Here is a 12,307-nt window from a genome sequence, read left to right on the forward strand (position 1 = left end):
TTAGACTAAAATAAGTATGCTGTGAGACTAGAATCCCAATGAAGTTTTTCCCTCTGTATTCAACAAAATAAAATGTCGATAAATAAAGATATCAAACAATCTCTATCTCTAAATGCTCAGACAACAATTTTTATATATGAAAAAATATATCTCACAACCCAAACACTTACAAATTTCTACTAGCACTCAAATTAATGCTAGTTAAATGTACTATAAATTAGCTAATGACATTTATCATTGTAGGAGTAGTAGTTTTTATAATATTTTCAACAATTTTATCGGAATAATTAGAAATTAACATTTTTTGTATTTATTTTGGAAAATATTATAAAAACTACTATTCCTATGAAGATAAACGTTATAAACTACTTTATAGTACATTAAACTGGTTTTAATTTGAGTGTTGGCAGACATCTGTATGTCTTATGGTTCTGAGACATATTTTTTCATAAATCAAAATTGTTTCCCGAACAACTAGTAATCAACATTTTGTGAATTTTTTTGTCTAATATTTCGAAAACTACTACTCCTACAAAGATAAATTTTTTGAATTACTTTGCAGTTCATTAAACAAACTTTAATTTGTGTACTGGCAGACATTTGTACGTCACATGGTTTTTGAGATATAGATTTCTCAAAATAAATTCACTAAAGCATTTGTGTGCATTTTCCTGTCTTTTCTGTCTTGTGTGAGGATTTTAGGTGTTTAGTCGTTTTTCCAGTTGCAGTGGTTGGGGATCTCTTCGAGTCGAGGGTTCTTAAAAACAAAATAAACTATTTTTTTTAAAATAATTTATTTATTGTTATTTACAACAGTATAAAAATAAATACAACCAGTAAATTTGCTATCAGTTATAAACTGATATGATATAAACATGTGGAGAACCTTCATATTCATAGAACTCCAATAGAAAAAAAAAATTAATAAAATTAAAAAAAAAAATGGCGCTAGAAATTAATTTTTATTTATTTATTTTTTGTTTATCATTTTCTACGATTATCCAAAACGTTTATAGAACTCTGGTGTCCCAACTAAGTTATAGGTGTATTTAATGCACAACCCCGCTTGAAAAAGTATAGCGGATTTGGAAGCACAAGGTGGAACAGATCATTGCCAAGGCGCCTACATATCTTCCGAAGAGGCAGTTGTTGTGCATAGTAATAGCAACTATCAAGTGAATACAGATAGCAAAAGTTGTGGTAAACGACGTAGTAGCAAAAGCTTTCACTGCTACAACCACTGTCAACGTGTAACCTAGGCTTATCTTAAACATTTTTTTTTAAATTTAAATCCTGTCTGAGCTGACCAAAACAGGTATCTCACTTCAGCTAACGGCTGCTCTGGTCTGGTCCAGACAGCATTATGTTAATTCTCCAGACGATATGGATACGTTAGACCAGTCTCTGTTTAAAAAGACACGGTGGTCATAGGTCGCTCGTATGGTCACGCTTTGTGAGGGGGTGTCAAAGAAAAGGATCAGAGGGTACCGAAGAAAAGGGTGTGGGGGTTACATGGGTATCAGAATGTTATGGCAAGGGTGGCGACCTTTGACCAACCCGTTTCAGACCCGAGGCGAATACGTTTTAAAATTTAAGAAAATATTCAATTTTATTTTTTTTTTAAATAATTTATTTACTGTTATTTACAACTGTATAAATATATACACATCAAGTAAATTTGCTGTAAGTGATATTATGACATGATACAAACATATGGAGAATCTACTCATTGATAGAACTTCAAAAACATTTCTAAAGGAGAAGATCTCGAGGCCATCTTCTTTTCAGAAGCCTAGGAGCATTATTAGGTAGTGAAGGAGAAACCAGGTTAGAAACGAGTTGGTTTGGGTGGTTGGGAAGTTTATTATGGACGGATTGGTATCTGGTTCTGTTGTGACAAAGTAAGGAGCATTAAGGATTTTACGAAGGATTTTGGATTGTAAGGATTGGATTCGAGAGGAATTAGATGGTTCAATGGAGCCCCATAGCTCAATTCCGTATGTCCAGATAGGCCTCATAATAGTCATGTAGATCAATCTTTTGTAATGGATTGGAAGTTTGGACCGTTTGTCTAGTAAATGTTGTAATAGTCGGAATCGACGAGCAGTTTCCTGTCTTTTCAGTCTTGTATGAGGATTCCATGTCAGACGTTTGTCCAGATTTAGTCCTAAGTAACGGATCTCTTCAACAGGATTAAGTGGGGTATTATTAAAAGATAATGTGGGGCAAGACGAAGGTTTACGACGAAGAGTAACGTATTACAACACTTACTTATTAATACAACACTTACTTGACACAACAAAAAAAATTCTTGTACACTATGATACCAATTTGGACAATTGAGCTTTGGTTTTTTTTTTTTTTTATTGGAGTTCTTCAATGGGTTTAATGATTCATCAAATGTTTGTATCATGTCATTTTATTACTCATAGCAAATTTATAGGTTGTATATATTTTTTTATACTTTTGTAAATAACAATAAATAAATTATTTTAAAAAATAGTTTATTTTGTTTTAAAGAACTCTGAGTCGAACAGATCCGCTATCACTGCCTCTAGACAAACGAGTAACCTGGAATCCTCACACAAGACTGAAAATACAGGAAACTGCACGTCGATTTCGACTATTACAGCATTTACTAGACAAACGGTCTAAACTTTTAACACATTAAAAAAGACTGATCTAAATAACAGTAATAAGGCCAATCTAGACATATGGAGTTGAACTTTGGGGTCTCACCAAACCATCTAATTCCTCTCGTATCTAATCCTTACAATTCCAAATCCTCTCTAAATTCCCTTATGCTTCTTATGACGTCACAAATAAAATCATCCATTAAGACCTCGAAATTCGTTGGATATTTGGCCCGAAATAGATATACCTCATTTCATTTCAAAATCCTTACCCACCCTAACCTATTAGTTTTTAATTTCTCATCCTTAGCAATCCCTGATAATCTTCCGAGGCGTCTCTAAAAAAGATTGTCACAGGATCTTCTAATTTAAAGCAATGATTGAAGTACCACCATTGGATAGTGTTCTGAAGCATTTGTTACATTTACTTATTGTATTTCTTATGTATTGTATTCTTTGTATTGTATTGTATTATGTATTATGTATATTGTATTTCTATTTTTTTTTATAAAGTTATAAATTTCAATAAATAAATTTAAAAAAAATGAATCATGAGATAATTGTTGCAAAATCCATGTAGCTAAGGATTACAGAAGACCCAATTTAAATATGAATTGACTGGAAAAATATATACGGTCATTTTCCTTAATTTTAGTTTGGAAAACATGTCAGAGGATATGCAATCTGAAGGATCTTAACGGACTAGAAACCAAGATTGTGGTTGGCCGTGGTGGGCCATACATCGTTAATATAAAAGTATGTTCGTTTTTTTTTATTTAACAATTGATTATAGCCTCGTGCAATAGACACTCCTAACTATTTATAACGCTATAAATATTGAACAACTGCGAATAATAACGATAAATTATAATAAAATATACACACAAATAAAAAATAAATAGATAAAAATAATAATTTTTGAGAGAAAAAAAAAATAATAATGACATTTATAGATTTTATAAAAAACAAAAAACAAATTGACTTCTAATTGGGAAATAAGTTAATTTGAGAAAAAGACGAAGAGTTAAAATAATTAACCTAGTAATGTTAATAATAGAACAAATAGATAAATATAGAATTCATCAAAAGGATGTCCTGCAGCAGCCTGGGCTTCAGTATTCGAGAAGAGGTTGGGTTTCCCAAGTTGTAGGTCACAGCTCCTTTAACTGCTAGTGACTGAGAGTGGAATTTTATGCACTGTTTTTTAAGGAAGCGTTCTATTGTTTCTACTTGTAGTTTCCGATGCAATTGGTACTTCTTTCAAACTAAGGTGCATCCACTGCACTACTTAGGAACTTATTTTGAAAAGATTATATTTTTTTCTTCTGTCTAAAAGATAATGCTCTCCATACTTTATAATGCCAATATGTTAAAGCGTATCATAAACAAACAGAATTGGCCAATTGCTAGAGAAAATGATAGAACAATTAATCATTATTGTAGATTGAAACTGAAGTACTTTTAAAAATATATGAACTTAAAACAATTAATGATTAAAGTTAAAATTAATTTACTAGATTACTGGTGTAATTTATTTCTTAATTGATTGTTTGAGAGTGGTTAATAATAATAATACCAACTTCAATGATTTTGATTGAATTTCTATCAATCAATTTCTATCAAATTTCTGTCAACTTTTATTTTAAAAACTTGCAATGTTTCGGCCCTTTTTTTATTATTACAATATCACCTTCTCACATATATTTTTGACACATACCTCAATCATTAAATTGTCACAACAACAAAGTTGCCTTTGTTTTACAGGCTAATTGCATTTGTCATATATCTTCAGAAAACAAATATTATATCATAAAAGTTTAAGTTAAATTTTATAAAACGGTTATTCACTTACAAACCATACTATTTTAATATAAAACTCTTTAGCGCTCTTGCTAAGCCTCCACTGACTCACTACCAGTGATGCGGCGAGAGGGATGCGCTGTGATATTTTGAGTTCTGCTCTACCCCCCACACGTGGGGGATAGAGTGGGCTCAGGGATCCTCAGATCGATTGTGTAAATATTGTATATTAGAGTGTAAATGTGACTAGAGACTATATTATTTTATCATTACGTTATTTTTTTTTCATACACATAGTTTGATTATGTTCATTTTGTTTGTATATATTTTAAGAGAGCTTTTTTTTTTTTTTCATTCATTTATTTATTTTATTTTATTTTAGTATGTATGAGATCATTCATTACTATTACCTATTGCCCACAACTGTGAGGCAGATTGTAATATCTATCAATAAATAAAAGTATACTTATATTAAAAAAAAAAAATGTATATATAAAACTATCCTTCAACAGCCTAGGACTCCGACATCTCTTAATTATTTAACTTAATTTATTTACAATTTAAATAAAATTATTTGTTTATTTGTTGCTTATAATTTAACATTATTTGAAAACATAATTATTGTATTTTTATCATATACATATTTTTGCACACGCACACACCACCTCTCTCCCCAAAATACAAACACCCACATCTACATATTTACATGCGTATATATACAAATGTAGTTACATGTATATATAATATACATATATATCTGTATATTTCAAAAAATTGAACATTTCCTCTCATAATTACATATTAATTGTACTTAAAATTTCAGAATAGTGGTGATTTAATCCTTTTGAAGCTGATTTAAAGTTTACTGTATAATTTATATTTTCTGGAATATAAATGGATTCCAATATTTTTCTTCTAAAATTATTATTTTCTTTATGTATTACTTTGACATTTTTATTTTTAAAAACATGTAGTACCAATGCTGTTATCTTTGGGGGCTAGTGAAATTATTCTGCAAAACAAAGACAATTTAAATTTATTGTGACAGTTCAATGATTGAGGTATGTTTAAATATATTGATATTATAGGAAGGGGTAATATAGTAATAATGTGAAAACAATTTTAGGTGGTCTGTTCAAAATGACCTAAGGGCCGAAACGTCGGAAATTTTGAAGTTGGTGTTATTATGTTAAAATTAATTTATATCTATTTTTAGTATTTTTTTAAAGACTGGCAGTTTTATTAATCATAACAAAAAAATAGTCTCAACCTTCTTTAATAAAACATTACATGTCCAACGTTTTGGCCAATCCGGCCATCATCAAGGACAATCTTAAGTTTATCATCACGGCTTCACATTTATTTATAAAACTTTGCAGGCTATTATGCCCAAATCAACTTAACAAATTGAAAATAAACTTATATTTGTTATAATATAATAAACTTAAATAACATTTACTATAACAGACTATGAACTGTAGAGGTTATATAATAGTGTTGTGATAAGTGAATGATAGTAAAATATAAATATTGCGAAGAATAGAATTAAAATTTTTAAATGTTATAGTGACAAAAAGAGGTTTATTTTGACTGTGTTAAATCGATTTGTGCATAATAGCCAGGAATTATGATAGTCCTTGATGAAAGCTTGATCGGCCGAAACGTAGAATATGTAATATGTTTTATTAAAGAAGGTTGAGACTATTTGGATATTTCTTTTTATTATTAGTTGCAGTTAATTTTTTTTTAATATTGAAATAGTCCTCTTTTACTATCCTTATTTAATAAATATAGTTCAATCCGTCAAAAGTTATAAGTTTGCTCAATTTCACAGTAGTTCAAACATAATAATTATTACCGTGGAAAACAATAAATAAAATGCAAGATATTTAAATAGGATCCAATGGGAAATTTATTTACACAGAAAGAAATGACAGCAATATCAAGTGGGCAGTGTAATGAGACCGGAAGCATAGGAGGTCCTTAAAGCTCTTTTATTATTACTTCTATCTTTATGTCGTTTTTATGGCCATATTAGATGACCACTTTATGGCACTCGCTCATAAAATGGATGTACTTGCATTCACGATTTATTATTTTATTACTCTCTTTTTTCCCCTTGAAATAAAAAAAGTTCAGAGTCGTCTTGAAAAACAAAGAATCGTAAATTGACATGAAATATGAAAAAATAGGATATAATGAACTATCCTATTTTTTTATATTGAGCAAACCGAATCTTGGTAAAAAAAAATATATATATTATTTAAATAACAAATAGAGACTAAAAATAATTATTAATTTTATAGATATAGCTTTTTAAAAAGCAACATTTCATAAAAAAAGGAAAAGTTAGTGAATTTATTTTGAGAAATTTATATCTCATCAACCGTTCGACGTACTGATGTCTATCAGCACTCAAATTAAAGTAGATGTTTATGTTCGTAAGAGTAGTAGTTTTTATGATACTTGTTAAAATAAATTGATTTTTAGTTATTCGGACAAAATTGCATGTGAAAACTTTTATATTCATACATGAATATCCTAAAAACTACTACCCCTTCGAAGATACGATTCATAAAATACTTTTTAGTAAGTTAAATTATTTTTATTTTAAGTGCTGGCTGACATATGTATGCCTTAAGCTGCCTGAGATATATGTTTCGTCAAAAATCATAAAAACTACTACTCCTATAAAGATAAACATAATAAACTATTTTATAACATATAAAACTAGCTTCAATTTGAATGCTAATAGACATGTGTACATCATATAGTTCCTGAGATATAGATTTAATGTTATAGTATAATGTACGAATAAAGTAGTTTATGACGTTTATCTTCGTAGGTGTAGTAGTTTTCATGATATTTGACAAAATAAATTGATTTATAGTTGTTCGGAGGAAATTTCATGAGCAAAATTTATATATCATAGAAAATACTACCCCTGCGAAGATATGTGCCATGAACTACTTTATATTACCTTATGGCTCCTGAGATATAACATAAACATAAATAGACATCTGTACGCCATTTAGTTCCTGAGATATACATTTCTCAAAATAAATTCACTAACTTGATTTTTCAGTGCATTTTTTTAAAATGTTGGTTTTTAAAAAGCTATATCTAGAATCTATTGAGTGTAAATACCTTTATTAGGGCTCATATTTTAGAAAATGTGCTCTACTTTAAATGATTTGTTCTTAAGTATTCCAGTAGTGTTGGTTGTTTTAAAGATATTGAGCTCCGGATGAAAAATTAATTTGTTTTGACGTTTTGAAACAGCCGCCACTTTGTATTCCCTCTATCTATACATGACAGACTCATCAATTTATACCAGTAATTATAAATAGTTTTCATTGAAGTAATAAAAAATTGGGGTGAAATAACTGATTCTTCCCTGCTGTTGTATTATCAGAGCGTCTAGTGGCAGTTCCTACATCAAGTATGAAGTACCTATATAGGTATAGGTATTTATTGCGTTTTAAAATAAGTTTGTAGCATATTTTACTAGCAATTTCAATAAAAACTTCAGATTCTTGAAAATATTTTTAATCAATTATATATGACCCATTTTTACCTATTACATGTTGCCATCTTTCAGGTAATTTTTTAATTCCATCCTCCCAGAACTTCACAGATTTTTGCGAAATGAACTCCTCTATGTGCGTTTTGCAATCCTGGAGCAAATTAAAGTGTTTCCCGAGAGTTTTGATGGGCCCGAAATTAGTGAAAATCTGTTGGAAAAATTGCCTTTGCGATTATGAGACACAAATGATTTGAAACACTTCCGTGAGATATAGTAAGCGTTTCTACGATATCCAGTGTCGTGGAGTGAGGGTTGTCTGGGACCAATACTTGAATTTGGTCATCACCAACATTTGAAGGGCGACCTAAGCGCTTTGCGTCATCCAAGTAAAAATTTCCAGTTCTGAATCGAGTGAATCGGACGGTGCTTTCTCCTAAGGCATCATCGCCATACATACTGCAAATTTTGTTAACCGTCTGTGCAGCGGATTTTCTTTTTCGGAAATAAAAAATCATTAAATGACGAAAATGAATTTTTTCCTCTTCTATTTTGAGCAAGAAAATACCACTTAACGATAGGAATCTCGGTTGAAACTGATGCATATATAAAAGCACCTTAACTATTTATTTTTTTTAGAATTATTAGAATAAACATTATTAACCAGGTAAACCTGATTTTATAAACATAGAGAGGATTAAATTGAAATATTGGAAAACGCAACGAACTTATTTTACTACCGAATATTTGGTGTAGGTTAAATATAAAATAGGTAATAATAAATATTGTTTATTTATTTAATTTGATTTACATCTGTACAAGTAATCAATACAATAAGTAAATATGTTGTATTTTTCATTTACAATTGAAAATCTTGGGAAGGAACAACCCATTGGTAGTACTTAAAGCATTAATTTAAATTAGAAGGTCCCGTGGCCATCTTCTTTTCAGATGCCTCGGAGTGTTATCAGGGATTGTTAAGGATGAAAGATTAAGAATTAATGGGTTAGGATGAGTAAGGAGTTTGGAATGAACAGATGCATATCTGTTTTGGGTCAAATCTGCAACGAATGGGATGTTAATGTCTTTGTGAATGAGTTTATTTGTGACGTAATAAGGAGCATCATGGATTTTAATAGGGATTAATAGTAATTATATATTATAATAATATTATTATTATCTAAGAAATAATACAAATATAATATGGATGATAAGTGATTTTTCCTATAATTCTCTTAACTATGATCAATGCCTGAGATTTACCAATTAATAAAAAAAAAATTGCAAACAGGCGTATCCAATCTAAACGTTTTTTATAACGAAGGGTTCAGTTAAAAGCTTTACATAGCCCCAGGCAAGGAAAATATTTAATAACCGGCCATAGCAGTGGTCCGATATTGACAAGGCTGGACACTGGAGCCTCCAGCAGAACGATATGGACCGGTATTAATATATTCCAGTGCCTCGGGCTGGATCGTTGTGTCTCACCAGAGTGGTCTTGTTGAGTGGCCTGCTCATAGGGCATGTGAGTTAGCAACATCGTCATTAGCATAAACATATCTCGTACTTTACAACACCCTCTTGTTAGGGTATTGTGTTTTACCTTTTTAATATTTAACTATTTTATAATCCTGACAAATTCCATCAGATCACCTTTACGACGACAAGAAACTGCTCGTAGATACCAATTGCTACAACACTTACTTGACAAACGCTCTAAACTTCCCATTCACTACAAAAAATTAGTATACTCTACGATAATCAGACCAATTTGGACATATGGAAATGAGCTCTGGGGCTCCACCAAACCATCAAATTCCTCCCGCATCCAATCCTTACAATCCAAAATCCTACGTAAAATCCATGATGCTCCTTATTACGTCACAAATAAACTCATTCACAAAGACATTAACATCCCATTCGTTGCAGATTTGACCCAAAACAGATATGCATCTGTTCATTCCAAACTCCTTACTCATCCTAACCCATTAATTCTTAATCTTTCATCCTTAACAATCCCTGATAACACTCCGAGGCATCTGAAAAAAATAAAATAAACTTTAATAAACAATGATAAGAATAAATAAATAATAACAAGAATAAAAATTACGTAAATTATGGTTAAAAAAGTACAGGAGGTGCATATAAAACGAAAAAACATAAAGTAGATATGAGAATATGAAATTTAACTCAATAAAAAACAGAAAATAAAGAAGGTAGTTGAGATTAAATAAAGGTCGTGAAAGTATAAATAAAAATAAAATTAATGATGATAATAAATGAACAAACAACTTATTGAACCCAGACCATCTTCTTCATATTTAAAAAAAAAAATTATAATTTAAATTTCTTTGTAAAATGGTATTTGAGGGCTTCAGACGACGCAAAAACGAACATGATTTGCTTTTTCTTAAACAAAAAAAATTTTTTAAATAAACTTGACCTACTTTACTAAAATCCTTATTATTTTCTTTATTAATATTTTTTTTTTTTTTTTAGTGAATAACAAATCATTTAATACAATCAGTAATATTTTTTTTAAAGTTTATATTTTAACTACGCCCCTAAATTGTCTAATTTTGTCAATAACTTTTTTTTTAACCCAAAAATCAACCAATCACAATCAAGTATAGAAGTCCATAAAATACAAACAAACAAATATTAATTTTGATATGCTTATTGCTGCGTAGTACCTATTCATTACCACACCGTTGTTTTTCATTAAACTTAATTTATAAAAATATTTCAAAATATCGATTAAAATAAAAATAAAATAAAAATAAATGTAGATCCGTCATCAATAAAATAGAAAAGTATAATTAAGATAGATTATATGATACATGTAAGAAAAATAGATAAATTTTATTGGATGACTCCTCCTTCCCGTATTCCCCCACTTGTCTCCCACCATCCTAGCAACAACTAGTCAGGAATCCATTGCAACATGGCGGATCTCTGGATATTGCAAATAGTGAAGTATAATAATTCTATGTAATTATATAAAATTACCATAAAGTTAAATATTAATTATAAATTAAAAAAAAAATATATATTTCTTTAAAATCATTTTTTCTTATTTCCAGAGTTGGGCAAAATTAGCTATAGTTGAAACTTATAACTAAAATTTCCATTGATATCATATTTATTTATCCATGGTTCATTGATGAATTAGGCTTGTATCCATGGCAATCTTAGAGATATTTAGATTGAAAGGCTAGATACATAGATTGATACTTCATACTTAAATGTATTTTTAATAAAATATAACAAGAAAAGGAAACATTTTAACGTTGAATGATTACCAACTAATAGTTTCCACTTGACCAGCATATTTTCTTATTATTCCACCTCTAAGTTTCGGCCCTTACGGCCATTTTAAAGAATTACTATTAAGTAACAATTTCAAGTACACTCTTAACATTAAAAATTGATTAGATAAACATTCTGTATCATAAAATATCCAACCATGTTCTAAATATGACAGCTACAATGTCAAGAAATTGCAGGATATTCTGCCTGGATCAGATTATTTTTTGTCTATCAACCTATGAACCATGTTTAAATTAGGGCAACCAGTATCTACATTTAATTAACTTTTATCATATTGTGTTAAATTACCTATTTCTTATCTAATTAATTCACTTTCTCTAATATTATTCCATTAACAATGTATTGTTTAAATCAACCTCAATCCGCTGGTGTTACTCAGGGTAGTATCCTCGGTCCGAACAGATCTTGTACTACATCTATACAAACGGCTATCTTGGAATCCTCACACAAGACTGAAAAGACAGGAAACTGCTCGTCGATTCTAACTATTACAGCACTTACTAGACTAACGGTCTAAACTTCTAATCCATAACACAAGACTGATCTACATGACCATAGTAATGCCTGTATGGGCATATGGAGTCGAGTTTGCGTGTTCCACCTTCGAATTCCTCTCTTATTACAATCCAAACTAATATCCTTAATGCTCCTTACTTTGTCACTAATAAAATCTTCCATAAAGACCTTAAAGTTCCATATATAATCGATCTATCCCGAACCTGATGTCAATTCTTCCATTATAAACTCCCAAACCACCCAAACCCATTTGTTTACTCCATTTTACCCTAACTACCTTGTTTACTCCATTATAAACTTATGCGAAATTTACTGGATGTGTTATTAATTTCAATAATGATTTAAATAAACATTTCTGATTCCATTCTAGTTTAGAGGACTACATCTCGACAAACGACTGACATGGAATCCTCATACAAGACTGAAAAAACAAGAAACTGCTCGTAGATTCCGACTATTGCAACATTTACTAGACAAACGGTCTAAATTGCCAATCCATTACAAA

Source organism: Halyomorpha halys, unplaced genomic scaffold, assembly GCF_000696795.3.
Source record: "Halyomorpha halys isolate HHAL.00 unplaced genomic scaffold, Hhal_1.1 Scaffold70.1, whole genome shotgun sequence".
Classification (NCBI taxonomy): Eukaryota; Metazoa; Arthropoda; class Insecta; order Hemiptera; family Pentatomidae; genus Halyomorpha; species Halyomorpha halys.